The 15,677-nt window shown below is 40.8% G+C and overlaps 1 pseudogene; it reads left to right on the top strand.

Moving 5' to 3' along the window:
• The first annotated feature begins 14,830 nt into the window (after nt 1-14,830).
• LOC147448315 (putative pyridoxal 5'-phosphate synthase subunit PDX1) lies at nt 14,831-15,466 on the top strand (annotated as a pseudogene).
• The last annotated feature ends 211 nt before the right edge of the window (nt 15,467-15,677 follow it).

The following is a 15,677-nucleotide window of genomic DNA, read 5'->3' as shown; positions in this document are numbered from 1 at the left end:
CGCCATGGCTTTTTGGGAAGAGAGTCACTGAGGATGTCTGCACAAGCATGGTTAGAGCAGAAGGAGATTTGTGATGATGGTTTGCCCCCAGGGATGAAGAGACTCTCTCTATGGTACAAGTTACCATATTGGCCCTGACTCATGATCAATCTCTTGCTCGATCCAATGCACATATTCAAGAATGTGGGTAATCTGCTATGGGACCATTTGACCGGCAAGAAAGATACTTTGGGAGCCAGGGTTGACCTTAGAAATGTGGATCGTATGGAGAAATATTGGCCGTAGACAACATCTGATGGATTGATAAAACTCCCTAAAGTGCCATGGATTTTCACAGGAGCCCAAGAACGCAAAGTAAAAGAGACCATTCGATCTTTGTGGACCCCCACTGGCGTAATGCACTCGCTCCGAACATGTTTTACGAAAGAAGGAAAGCTTACCGGTTTGAAGTCACACGACTGGCATAAAATGTGTCAGGTATGTTCATAGTGGAATATATCATAGTGGAAATTGTGTAACAAATTCATGTGTGGACTTTAATATCATTGATGCACGTGTTTTGCAGTTTATTTTACCGGTGGCCATTGAGGGATGTTTGTTTCTTGACGTCCATAACACAATCTACAAACTTGCGAAGTTGGTGCAATGGATCTCAAAAAAGGAGATCAACGTAGACTCCATACCATTCACCAAACTAAACACTGCAGAGGTTGTGTGCATGTTTGAGAAACACTTTCCTACTACCATGCTAACCATTCAGGTGCATCTTCTTGTTCACATAGTTGATGAGGTGGAAATAGCTGGCACAGTACATTCCAGATGAATATTCTTTTTAAAACGTTTCATGAAAACGCTCAAGGAATATGTGCATCAGAAGGCACATTCGAGGGTAGCATGGCAGAAGGTTGGTTGGTATCAAAGTCCCTAGTGTACATTGCAGAGTGGCTAGAAGGATTTGATAAAGCTCGGGACACGCTATGGCGAACCATAGATGATGAGCGCATATCTGGGATTGTCATGTGCAATCTCGGTGTTGAGAAGAAGATGATGAAGATCTAGAGGCTAAAATCAACCGATTTTGCATGCTTCACAATCCAGTGATGCAAAAGTGGATTTCACAATATGAGGATGCAAAGCAAGAGCGACAAAGGGCACTAATCGAGTGGCGATGGGGAAGACAACCACCGATGCACTATCTGACGGGTCTCGAGAGCCTTCAACATTCATGAGCTTAAGATGGTTGCACAACCAATTGAAAAGCGCACAACAGTGCGGTGAAGAAGTGACAATGGTGTTATAACTATTACATTTGTTGCAAAGTTTAACAATCAAGTGATTTTGCCATTTATGTGTACAATTGTCATTGATTTACTTTCATCAATTTACTTTTGTCAGTTTTGTATCTTTATTCTGCAAACAATACTATGGATGATGGAGTTAATGGTTATATTGTCTTGTGGGTGACTACTTTGGGTCTATATCTAAGATTGCACTTTCTTTCAAAGGTGAATCTGGGCTTATCTTGGATTCATTTAGGTTTACTCAATTATTGAAACATTCAATATGGCTGATGGGCGGCAGGGCATTCAATGCCAAAAAGAATTCTCTCGGGCGTCACTATGAGCGTCGCTATATAAAGCTCTACAACGTCTCTATAGGTGGCCTATAAACATCGCTATGATCGTTGCTATAGGCATCACTATATAGCGATGGTGATAGCGATGCATATAGCGACGGTTATAGCGACGCTCATAGCGACATTCTTGTATCAGCACTATTAGCGACGGTCTTAGCGTCGTCGGGGAGTATAAAAACCCAATATATTTTCGTCGCTAGCAGCGTCACAAGTGCATACAACCTCTTGTAGTGACAGTGCCACAATGCTTATAACAAGGAAGATCAATATGCGGAGTGTAGCTAGTGTGGCCACGTGCATCTATATTTCTTTACAGGAAATGTACCCGTTTTCCACGGTGCTCAATCGACTCCTTGGAATCTCGGCCCATGAGGTGCGGGTCTTTGGGAGAGAGTCCAAACTTATCATATAAAAGCGTCTACATATCGGTGAGACTCCTCTATGTAAGTTTAATGTGATCCCACCTTTTGTAGGTGGGATTACACTAAACTTAAGTCTTTTGAATTTTTTGAAATCTTTGAGTTTTTTACCTTTTATTTTTGTTTGAAGCATAGGAACACCTTTTAATTTTTAGCACAACTTTCTAGTACGCTGACCAAGTGATCAAATGAAATACCTTTTAATTCTTAGTACAACTCTCTAGTCTTCTGATGACCAAGTGATCAAATCATATAACATATGTCTCAACAAAATATTGTTGATGCACTTGATAGTATGCAAGCGAAGGAAAAAAATGTTTTGCATAGAAGAACAAAAGTAGGAGTTGCAAGTGGGGTTGTTCATGTGGGTTTTATATCATATATACCACTTGGCTGGTTGAAAGTTCTACCTATTAAGTAATCCTTATACGACCTCATGTTATGGAGACAATATTGAATATAGCATGAATTTGATTAGGATGAGGGCACGTTGCTTTTTTTTTTTTTTTTTGGCAAAACTCAAGATTGTGAGCGATTGTATTAAAAAGTCACCAATGACTATACAAATCAACCTCAAGCTCAGGCCGAGCTTTGAGGGACAGAGGGTAACAACTGAACTTAGTTACAAGTACTTCAAGGCATACAATTGCAAACATCCCAAACTTTTACAAAGCAGGGTTCAATAGGATGGCAAGGGTTGCCCTAAGTCAATCATTCGAGTTATGTCTTTTATTTACCACATCAATTATCTCCTTGCTTTCTTGAACAATGTCTGAGAAGCTAGCCACAGAGAGGTCGCTATCAAAGATGCGACAGATCCTAGCCTTCCAAATATCTCTGAAGAAGCACTATCTGACAACTTGAGTTTAGATTAAAAGTGCAAAATTTTGAAGTTGTTTGCCACCAAGGAACAAATCCCTCTTGAAAAACCCTACCTTCTACGTCCTTTGTATCCATTTGCACATCTTTCTTGCAAGGCCTCTAATAGTCTGGCATTCCATGAAAAGGTGGCCGAGGTCTTCGCTAGCTAGTCTACACCCTAAACATCTATCATACCCCATACCACACGCTTCAATCTTGACGCCTCGCCCCCCAAAGTACCTTCCACAAAAGTATCTTCATAGATTGAGGCCACTATGGATTCCAAATGTTCTTCGTGACCTCTACCCATCGAGCCTCCGACCATTGCTTCTTCCACTGCTTGTTTAAAGGGGCGAACCAATCAGCTTCATGAATTAACACTTGATAAATGGCCTTGGTATGGGGCTTAGATAATTGGCTACTCCTGGGCCATTTCCAAGCTTTCCACTCAAAAATAGATTCATAGATCGACATCAGAACAGTGTCCAAGCCTTCAAAAACCCTGTTGACCAGTAGCTTCTCAATGTCATTGAGTTGAAACTGGCCAACCACCTAGCCAAAGGATTTCCAGCACTTGCTACTTCTATCCCATAAGTGACTCAATCTTTGAAGTCCTTTATTGTTCATCCTTCTTGTAATTTCTCTCCAATAGGGATTCAGGTTGAGGACACTTCACCTAATCACAAGCCTCCTTAAGTAGGTGGATAAGTTGCAAGTCAATGAGCTAGATGATTCAAATACCAACATAAATGAATTGAGATATTTGTATGAGTTGGACACCAAACAAGACACCGATGTAAAATTGGTTTTAATGATCTATCTTTATTTCTCTAGTCCTAATTTTTTAAAAATTTGCATATGAGAAGATATGCTTGCAGGGACTATGTCCCTCAAGCTCCACAACAACTAGCCATATATCTACTATGGAAAGATGTTTAGGCTAGATGTATGGAAACATGATTGTGCTAGACTATATCCCTAAGGCCTCGCATAGACTCATCACCTAATAAAAAATGGTACGCTAAAAATGAGCATCCACGAGCACCATGTGCCTGTTTCCCTTAAGATGACTTATAGTCAAGACTATGATGTAAGGGAAGGATAATGTCACCAAAATTGCTTTGGTAAGAGCCCGTTAAAGTTTAATTATTGAAATTCATTTATTGACATTTTACAATGGTGTAAGGAAATGAGAATAAACCTTGAGGTTTAAAACATGATTTTCAATATTCGTACTCTAGCTCATATCCGCACACAAGAATATTTTTGTAACTATTTCCACCTCCTATGACGTGGAACCCTTCTTTAAGGTGCACGCCAACTCCATATGGTAGCCCTATGTTGCACTCATCGAGCACTCGTAGGCCTTCAAGAAAGACGACAGGGTGCTCTCATGCCCACTGCTAATGGCAATGCACGATCTAAGGTCGCAACATATTTTCTTGGTAAATGACATAATATCATTCAAGAAGTGGCCCGGGCAATGGACCCCAAGGTTCCTAAACGGCAACTACAAGCATGTACAATGATAACTAAGGAGAAATGTAGTGCACGTGTGAAGTGAATATAGTTATATCCAAATTGATCAGGAAGATCTAAGTGTGAATGTCCATGTGTTTGAGGAAATGAGAATAAAGTTTGAACTTTAAACATGATGTTCATCTATAATCTAATTCATTCATGCATGCAAGTTCCTTTTCATAACTCTCTCCATCTCCTCAATGTGGAAACCTACTTTAAGGTGCATGATGAATCCATCGGATTGTGGCCCTATGCTATGCTCATTGAGCACTCACAAGCCTTTGAGCAAGATGATATATAAGGCAATCTCACACACTATAAGAGGAAAATTTGAGAACCATCGTTATTACTGCCGATTAAAAAATGAAAATGGAGAGAGAAAACATTACATTGGCGGTAATAGACACAGCAATAGGCGCGGCAATGGTTTGATAGCAATACAAGATAATAGTCGTGAAAATATATCCGTGACTATTACCGCGTTTATTGTCGTGCCTATTATTGCAAATATTACTGCTATACGGCTTTTCAAAAATAAGGTGCTCATTTGGGTCACCCAATTTTGGGTGGTCCAAATGAGCACCTTTATTTTTGAACTCCATAAACATACGAAACATCAATTGCATTTTGAAAAAAGTGTAGAAAAAAATAAATAATAAACTTTGAATATACCTTACCTTGGCAATTTAAAGTACAAAAGAGCAAAACTTTTAACAAAAATATAAATAAGATCAAAAGTTTAGTTGAGTTTTTGGGTGGCCCAAATGAGCACCTTTATTTTTGAACTCCATAAAACATACGAAACATCAATTGCATTTTGAAAAAAGTGTAGAAAAAAATAAACAATAAACTTTGAATATATCTTACCTTGACAATTTAAACTACAAAAGAGCAAAACTTTTAACAAAATTATAAATAAGATCAAAAGTTTAGTTGAGTTGTATATACATTTTTTTGTACAGTTTTTTTTGTGCAAAATTTGCACTCTAAAAGAGGACTACAAAAAATTATCTATCTGTGCAAGTTCTCGTGCTCCTCCTCCTCCTCCTTGTACACAAGTACATACGTTCGATCACCCTGACTCTACATTAACCAAAACCAAATTAATAACTTAAAACAATTAAACCAATATGATTTTAGTACACTTACCACATGTACAGATGAAACTGCTGAGTCGAATTTCTCGTGAGAGATGTGATGGTTCTCCAACATCCATCGCCGGGTATCAAATTTCGTATGTCGCTCTCGATACTTGACCATCTCTCTAGTCGGGCGACTCAGAGTGATATTTTCCTAAGCTAGCAATAACATAAAAAATTCATAAACTGCAACATTTTTTTAATTGGTGTAGGGTCCAATGCAAAAAGCACTTACATATTTGTCCTTCCAAGCTGCTTTGTCTCCTGAAACATAGTGTGTGGAAGTTTGTCTGGACCGAGCATCACGTTGTTGAATATAGGATGAGTCCGTCGTAGCTTGTTAGCCCTTTTCTTGCATTGCCCACTCTTACCCCGCATCTGTCATATTGCCACCATAATAGCTCCTATCTAGATTTGCGACTTGTTTGGCCATTGCGCTTCGTACACTTGATTGCTTGTTTTTTCTTAAAAAATTGTTATAGCCCTCCAACCAACTGTGATAAAAAACACTCATTGGGGCATTTGGAAATCGATCATGCAATGCTTCCTCGATGTAGCATTCATGATCGAGTTGTTGGTCAGTATGATTTTATAAAACAATTCTTATACGTGGAGTGTATAAGAATCTGAAGATGGTGTCGAAACGCCCTGCCTTGTGATGTACCAAAGTTCACCTAGCCGCCATACTTTCATCTATTGTAGCACCCATTCATGTCTGGCATGGGTGTGTCATTGTCCTCGTCCTCTGCATTTGGAATGGCACGCTCTGAAATAGGGGACTCCGTCCCCCATCCACTACTTAAACAAGCAAAGCCACAAGATCCTCGGCCCGTTGCTCTGCCTCTCACGGTGCTCACTGTCCTGAGACGAACGTCAAGACATGCTACTAGAAGAAGTTTGTTGACCAACTGTGGACTATTTTCGATCGATGATGCTTGGGTGAAGCAAGAGTTGAATGAAATGGCATGGGACCCTATGATAGAAGGGGAGTGGGGCCCTGTGATGGAAGGGTAGTAGGTCGGTAAGAAGGGACAGTAGAAGGAGGTGGCATCGATGCAAGGCTCTGGATATAGGGATTCCCCCTGGCTCTCCTATGGCATGCTCTGTTGAGAAAGACCATAGGCCACAAGCTACAACTAAGTGTAGCAGCCAAACAATCCCTCTGTTGAACAAAGGTACTCATCTCACAAAGGGAGTCCGCACTGGAGGTTTGGATCTACCACTCGTAGAGGAACCTGGGTAGATGGATTGACACCTCCGTAGGTGTAAGAGGGCCATGCATGCTCAAGAGTCAGGTACACTAGAGGCAATATCCATGTTAACTGATCCAATGTCAATAAACAGGAGTTGCAAAAGATCAAAGCCTTATGAATGCACATCGAAGATGAATATGAAGAAGCAATGAAGATTGGAGTTACACACTTTTCACATTTTTTCAAAATGGCTATGTATTTTAATTTCTCAATTTATTTAGCTATTGTGATCATTGTAACATTTTACGGGCTCAATAAGAGTTCCAAGATGTAAAGAATAGTTCAGTTAGTGTAGCAGGTACAATAAGTTGTGGAGCATCAAAGGTATTGGACATCGGGACATTACACATTTTAAACCTTGGCTAAGGTATAAAAGCCAACTTTGTAAAGTTATTATTAAGTTTTTGGATAAGAAATACACAGCGCTCACTTCTCTCCTTCTCATGCTTCCTTCTCCCTTGTCGGTTGTCACATTGCAATGTCGTCTGTTGCATTGGAACCACAAGTAAGGGCTCTACACATTGATGTATACATATCATGGTAAATTGTAGCTTTTGGTGTCGCCGACTCGCGGCCTAATTTCATTATAAGTAGTAATTTAAGCTAAAAAATCACAAAATAAGGATAGGTGGGGTATTGGAGCATCATTGCTAAGCATTTAGATGCATTCGGGATCAAAAACGAGATCAAAATCTCACTGCTGCTAATAATCACATTTTTTTCACTTCATCAAAAGGGAGATTTGAGACCATAAGCATGTGTGCTTAAGTCTTATACTTTTCCTAGAAGTTTTATAACATCTGGATGTTGTTTGATGCTGTAACGGTCATGGTTTGTTTACAAATTAGTGACTAGCTTTTGATGACTTAGGTCATTTGAGTGTAGCTTCTGTTAGATGCAAATTGTATGTTGCTTTCCAAGAGATTGACACCTCTTGTAGCCTCCATGCACTAGTCGAGTCAGCTTCGTCCCATGGATTGACAATTATGTTCGTGGTTCTTGCTATGTTTGCAATAAGATAAGAGTGAGGTTAGGAAACCCATCCACATTTGGTGTTGTTTCTAGGGACGGATAGACCTAAACTAGAAAAAACAAGAGTGTCTTGTGTTGTCCTTTAACTTCTTTTAGGATCACCTAGAGTTAAACTTTCTCTTTAAAACCGTATAGCTTAAGAGTGTCGTCTTTTGTTGTGTAGAGAGGTATCTTGGGAGTATATTGTACTTGCCAAGTACCTTGTAGGATTGTAAGATTAGGTTAGGATTTGAGAATGATTGAGGGACAAGACAAGTCTTAAGGTCAAGGCTCAGGAAACCATAAAAACAAGAAAACAAGTGTTTGTGGACACTTTCCACAACCCAATTGCAGTAGAACCTAGGAGTAGGGTAACTAGAATCCGGGGTGAGATCTCAAATCATTGCTCACTCCAAAGGAATCATCTGTGAGTTGTTTATGTGAAGTTGTAGAATTTCAGGTCTACGGCTTAAAACAACACCAAAAGATTGTCAACCACTGAACCGTCTAGAGATTATGCTCATAAAAGTTGTATGAACCAATGGGTAAGCTTAAGGATGCATAAGGTAAATTTTCAACAGTCTGCAAAAACTCAGATTATTTACATTTTCTTGAGAATTTAGGCCAAATTAAGATTTGACTTGACTCAAAGGCTTAAAACATGTCACAAAAGATTGACTGGTGAAAAAATTACAAAAATTGTTCATTTTAGGCCAAAAGTAAATAATCATGATTATTTTCTTTTAGCGTATCTACTCCAGGATTGAGAATTTTTGCACAACTGGATATATTACAAGATCAAGCATATCAAGTAGACTCCAACTATCAAATTTGGTGAAAATTGGATCACAAAGTGAGACTTAAGCTAGATTCTCAAAAACACAGTGTGCAGACACTAAACAATTGATAACTTGGACAAAACTTGTTCAAACTCAATGAAACTTGTCCAGACACTACAACAAGGTGTCTATATGGAAAAACACGCCTAGAAAGTGTAAAAATTGAGAAAAGTAAATAATCATGATTATTTACTTTTGAGCCCCAAAGACAAGATTTTGAACTTTTGAGCTTGTACAGTGTTAGAGCAACATAATACAAGGCCACTGGTCAAATTTAGGTTCCTACGGATCAAAAATAATACATGGTAACTTAGTTTCCAGGTTGTAGATTAGTCCTTTAGCTCTTTGCAAGGATAGAATTTGGAAATCTCATTTGCTGACTCACTTAGCTCATATTGAAGTGATATACACAGACCAATCACAATTGTTAGCAAAAAATTGAGCAGTTTGAGCGAACGATCAAAAAGCTGTCAAAATGGGATCAGCGTATAAAATTGCAGTTTGAAGCAGATTTGTAGTAAAATCAAGCCATTAGGGCAATTTTAGGCATGGAACTTGAGAAACGAGACACAAATCACATTGGACTGTAGGTTAGGAGCACATGCATTGCAACACTTCAAACCAGCCCAATCATCTCGTAGAGTTAACTTTGCAAACTTTGGCACACACATAACATCTCTCTATCCCTCTTTGCACAAACGACCTTGGGGCGGGGGGGGGGGGACACACACGCCGATTGGAAAGTGCAAATTGGAAAGTGCCGAGGTGGCAGTACGTTGCAGTACATGCAAAGAAGAGAAGGGGAAAAAGGGAATCGAGACAAAATGCTGGCAATGATGGATTCTCTTCATTTAACAATCACGACCATTTGCAAAGATGCTCCAAGCCGACACAAGCATCGGCGAGCACAACACAACAAATGTGCAGCCCTCTTGCTCCACAAGAACTTCACTACTCCATAGCCTCTTCTTGGCGACATACACTTGCTCTAGCCCTAAATCAACAAAAAGCCCTTCAAATGGCCAAAAGCCCTCTACACTTGTGAGAGCTCCCTCTTATAGGGGTTTACAAACTTTGGAAAACAAAAAAATTGGTATTATTTGACTCGTGAAGCTCTTTCTAAGCTCATGATAGTATTTTTCTTCCATTACAACCAAGTGGCAACCTTATTTAGCACTTTACTACATGTACTGCCACCTCAGCACTTTCCAATTTTCATTGCAGGTGAACATCCCCTTGCAAGCCTCAGCATTGACCTTCATCGCCCCACACGAAGCTACCCTTGAGGTGGGCATTGACGATGGCGTCAGTGCACCCAACATGTGCCATCAAAAATGATTGCCCCGCAAGGCGCGTGTGAACCGGTTCCCCGAAAGTGGATGCCACATCATCATGTCCTTGTCGACAACGTCCAAAAGCGTCCCCACCCAGCTGTGCCATCATGCGCCACCACACTGCCAAAGGCCCCCAAATTTCCACCAAAGCAGCACCTACGGACGTGTAACAAGAGGAGGAAGAGCTCTCTCTCTCTCTCTCTCTCTTCATGCCCCAAGTGGGTGCACCATCCAGGCCTTATAGCTTGCCTTCGTCGTCCCAAGCTCCCCATGTGCGATAAAATTGTCTCCCATTTGGAAGTTTCCCGCTGACTGAGCCCCAAAAGCCTCCAAGGGCACTCACAAAAATTACTTAAAATAATTTTGGCCTACCCCAAAGGGTAAGGCCTTAGTGATGCCTTCCCTTCGCTAATGAAAAAAGGAAGATTACTTTTTAAAAAGTGCACAATTTTTTTATTGGATAAAAGAAATAGAAGGTCCTCATCACAAAGACTCATGCACACAAGATAGTCATACCTTTATTGGTGGGTGGAATTGGGTGATACTCTCAATACATAAAACACTCATTGGGATTTGTGGAAGATATTTTCAAGATTCTTGACTTAAAGAATGAGTGGTGAGTCTCAAGGAGGTTATGTTTTACTCTCAATACATAAAACACTCATTAGGATTTGTGGAAGATTTTTTCAAGTTTCTTGACTTAAAGAATGAGTGGTGGGTCTCAAGGAGGTTATGTTTTAAAAATGCACAATTTTTTTATTGGTTAATGGAGAGAGAAACCCATGTAGAGATGGGTAAATCCACTACCATATCCAGTAGATGCACTCTCTCTCACCACTCTCTCCTAAGAGATTGGTTACATGCCCATTTCTCTCCGCTTAAGAACTCATCACCGCACCCTCTGTGATGGCTGCATTAAACTCTATGGCTCTATGAATGCTTCCCATCATCAAAAGTAAATTAGCACTCTTGCAGTGACTCCCATGCAACCAAAGATGAAGCAAGTAGAGTGGGAGTAGAGGCGAGCATGCAAAGAGGTTATGGGAATGCAATTGTGATAGCTAGGGTGGATAAAAGAGAAACATTGTGCACACAAGGGAGTGTGTGTTGGCTAGATTATCATTCAAGCAAATTAGGTTCCAAGATCAATTAACTTGGACTCATAAACACGATGTTGAGTATTTGCTAAGCCATCACAAGCTCACCATAAACAAGGGAGATGTAATGCAAAATAGACTTGTGTTTATTCATTCATGAAATGAGCTTTAAGTAGCTCTACAACCTTGCACCACTGCATGTGGGGTAAATCCCCTCTTCTCTCCTTGACTCATATTCTAAGACAAATCTCACACTTTACAATCCTCCCCTTCAGATTTGGACTAGGATGAAACTAAAGAAACTGACATCTCTGGCACACTCCACCAATCCAGGAGCAAAAGAACATCTCCAATCCAAGAGACAAACTATCTCTAATTCAAGAAATACTCAAACACCTTCCCTCAAACAGATGTATAAAACTAAGACTAAGCTAGTCCAAGCTATCTCCAAACAAAATACAAATGAAAGGGAAATGCCAAAACAAAAAGCTAGAGAATGTTGTCATAGACCAGAAGGCTATTGTCGCCTTCTTCCTCATCTTCATCTTTGTCTTTTTCTACCAAATGAACTTTGGGCCTTGGATCTTTGGGAGGTGCTACCTCTGTCCCTTTTGAAACACTTGGAAGGAAGGTGACCCTTCTTCCCGCAAATGCTCCAAGTCATCAATGATAGACAGTCCTTTGCTATGTGCCCTTCTTTGCCACACTTGAAACAAGTTTTTTTGCTAGAGCTAACTGCCAAATCTCCTCTCCCTGAAGTTGCATTCCTCCCTTTCTTCTTCTCCTTGAACATTAAAGAGTTGATGACATCTTAAAAATCTAGTGTTGGATCCTTCTCCTCAATCATGGTCATGATCTAGTCAAAGCTAGGTGGTAAGGCTACTAGAAGAACCGCGATTTTGTCCTCCTCTAGTACCACATTGTTTACATAAGCTAGTTCTATGGCCATGCTTTTGAGGTGATTGACCAAGCTTGCAATATATTTGTTATGTTCCATTTGCAATTTGTACAGATTTTTCTTTAAGCTTACTTTGCTTTTCTATTTCCTTGCTCCAAAGTTTTTCTAGTGCTTCCCATGCAGTTGATGAGGTATCACAATCATCAATAAAGTGTACATTATTGTCATGTAGTGCAGTGATTATGATTCCTAATGCATGCTTGTCCTTGGCTTGATTTTTTATACTCATAGCTCATGTCAGAACTTGTGCACCAGTAGTAGATGTCGGATCAGTGAGCATTGGCTTGACTATTCCCCACAACTATCTTTTCATTAAGTAGCCTTTCAACTTGGTTTGCCAAGTATAAAATCCCTCCTTGTTAAATTTCCCAAGCCCCTTCTCTTTCATTGCGCTAATAAATGGGTCGTAGCTTAGGAGATTCTCCTAGCCAGGGGCTACCTCTTTACACAAGCACAAATTCTCCTTATGAGATTATAGGAAAATTATTTTGCAAGTTTATTGTGCTTGGCTGCAAGATTTTGAAGTTTTAATGTGTGTGTGTGTGTGTGTGTGTGTGTGTGTGTGTGTGTGTGTGTGTGAGAGAGAGAGAGAGAGAGAGAGAGAGAGAGATTTCTTCCTTTGTGAAGCTCCTCTTCACCAGGGTGAAGCCCCTCTTCACAAAGAAGTAATGCTCCTCTGCTTTGCTTTGATGTTTAGCCAAAGCCGACATGGAGTCCAAAGCTTTTGATAGGTCGATGATCCCCTTTTGAATGCTTTTTGTGCTCCCTTTTGAATGCTCAAAATGTTGAGTGTTGAAGCTTCCTTTCAAAACGTTGGAAGTTACCTTTTAGAGGGGAGTGTGAGGCCCTTGGGGCATGCAATAGCATGGGAATGCCCTCTTTGCTTGTTGGAGCTCTGCAGAGCCATGCCGTGGGAAGGGGGGTCCCAATAGTTGGGAAAAGTGGGTAGTCGAGCACCACGTCGGACAAGCAGGGTCAGGGCGGGCAACCGGGCAGGGCCTCCGGGAGGCAGGGGAGCTTCAGGCAACTCGGACAAGGCGAGGTTAGAATGGGCAGGTTGGGCAGCTTCCGGGCAGGCGAGCAACTTTTTGGGCAGGTAGAGACAGGGCGCTGGGCAGCGTGCAGTTGAGATCCATTGTGGGGACCTTTTGTGTGTGTGAGCACCCTTTAGGGTTTGAATTATCCCCTTTTAGCCATGGTTCCCACCACGGTTTGGTCGGTGCTTGAAGATCTTTTGGGGTTATTTTCTACACAAGACTCACTGGGCATTAAATTCCTTGGAGGTACACACATACACACAAAAAATTATAAAGTGATGCGGGGATTACACAGACTCAGAATGCACTAATGGAGCAAAAATTGATAAAATGTTTAAGTGCTTTATCAAAGCCGGATTTGAGCAAGGAGATGGTCAATAGAAAGCTCTTGAGACAAGCTATGCACACACATCAATTGCAAATGCTAATTTTCCTAAAATAAGGAGCAATTATTGAATGCAAAATGTAAGTTCTTAATGGAAAATTAGTGAAATTTGATGCTAATCAATCTTGCAATTAGCCAGTGAGTAGTGGCCCAAGAGTCTTTCACTCAAGAACATGCTCATGCTAGCCAATGGAATACTAGTTAGGCATGTAGTATGCAATAGAGACCTAATGGATCTAGTTAATGATGATTAAGGAATGCTAATTGTACTAACACGCAAATGCATAATAGCAAACCTAGCTAGCATACCCGTGGTTTTGATGCCACTTGATGAAAATGCAATCGTTAGGGTGAATGAGACAGAAACATCTTGCACACAAGGGAGTGTGTGTTGGCTAGATTATCACTCAGGCGAATTAGGTTCCAAGATCAATTAGCTTGGACTCATAAACACGATCTTGAGTATTTGCTAAGCCATCACAAGCTCACCATAAACAAGTGAGATGTAATGCAAAATAGACTTGTGTTTATTCATTCATGAAATGAGCTTTAAGTAGCTCTACAACCTTGCACCACTCCATGTGGGATAAATCCACGACAAAGCTCACACTTTACAAGAGGGTCAAGCCTGAACATGGAGATGGAGAGATGGTCGAGCAAGGAAGCAATACAGACTAAGAGGACAGAGCAGACATGGTGAGTGCGTAAGGAGGGACAAGATGCACAAGACTAGTTGAGGACTATCGAATATTTAATAAGTGCACCAAGAGAAAAAGAAGTTGTCCCCATGCTCTCTCTCTCTCTCTCTCTCTCTCTCTCTCTCTCTCTCTCTCTCTCTCTCTCTCTCTCTCTCTCTCTCTCTCTCTCTCTCTCTCTCTCTCTCTCTCTCTCTCTCTCTCTCTCTCTCTCTCTCTCTCTCTCTCTCTCTCTCTCTCTCTCTCTCTCTCTCTCTCTCTCTCTCTCTCTCTCTCTCGTGGTCGTCAAGGCAAGAGATGCTCATAGGCCAGCAATTATAACCTTGAGCGTGTGATCCCAACCACCCCCACAAGCTCCACCAAAAAGACACGAGCAATAAGAGGTTTGTGTATGTGCAGATCATTTCAAGATCGTGTTGGCTCAAAATTGCCAGTTGGACTTGATGCCTTTGAGATTAGAGAGAGAGAGAGAGAGAGAGAGAGAGAGAGAGAGAGAGAGAGAGAGAGAGAGAGAGAGAGAGAGAGAGAGAACACCGCCATACACACATACAAGACACTAGCAGCCTCAAGACAGGTGAGAGCTCCTCTATCTTCTCCTTCCCTCCACCTTGAATCGTCCAAGAAGTGTCTAGCAATGGAGTTGACATGATTGTCTATGGCAATGGTGTCAACTTTGATCCCAAGAAGTCATCCTATGCAGTCAAGGTGGGTATTCCCTGGATGATTCAAGGTGTTATTATGGATGAAAGTGAGGTCCTAACCCCAGCAAACGATATGAGCTACATCAGCAACAAGCAAAACTTTTAGATTCCTTTTGTTTGTGAATGCATGTTTGTGGCTCGGCATAACCTTTGAAAAGCTTTGATAAGTATTGCAGAGTGGGATGCAGTTATCAGGACTAAGAGAGAAGAAATGACTGGAATTTTCAAATCCTTGATGATAATGAAGGTTCTACTTTTACAAACAAAATTACGGCCCCTTGCGAACTTGTGAGGTAGCTTGGGTGTGTTCCACTGGTAAATGCTACTGCAATTCCTACTGATGCAGTTATAATGATGGCAATGCTATGTTTGTTGGGTCCAATACCTTCAAAAAGGGGCAACTCTTCTCAGTGCGCTCAAGCCAAATTATCTCACTTCAATGACCCTAGCATTATAGCAGATTATGTCAACTATGGTTTTCATGACAGTAGATCGTGTTAACTATGGTATGTGTGAAGCTATTGTGGGACTCAATCTTCACGACAAGAAAGTTGAGTGCCTTGCTATATGGTGTAATTAATGCGGAGAATGTAATGATACACACACACACACACACAGAGAGAGAGAGAACATTTTTGCAAGAGACAGATCAAAGACGAAGTTTGTTGCAAAAACCTTGGTTGCAGGTAGTCTTGAGCTTTTTATCTGCGAGTAATTGGAGGGTGACCACCTTGGCACTTTCCATTTCAAAAGGTGTGAGAACTGCCCCTTGCAAGCCTTGGCATTGGCCT

Source organism: Adiantum capillus-veneris, chromosome 11 (genome assembly GCF_014529385.1).
Source record: "Adiantum capillus-veneris isolate H3 chromosome 11, ASM1452938v2, whole genome shotgun sequence".
In the NCBI taxonomy this organism is placed as follows: domain Eukaryota; kingdom Viridiplantae; phylum Streptophyta; class Polypodiopsida; order Polypodiales; family Pteridaceae; genus Adiantum; species Adiantum capillus-veneris.
Note: the sequence above shows the minus strand (reverse complement) of the source record. Positions and strands in the feature narration are given on the sequence as shown.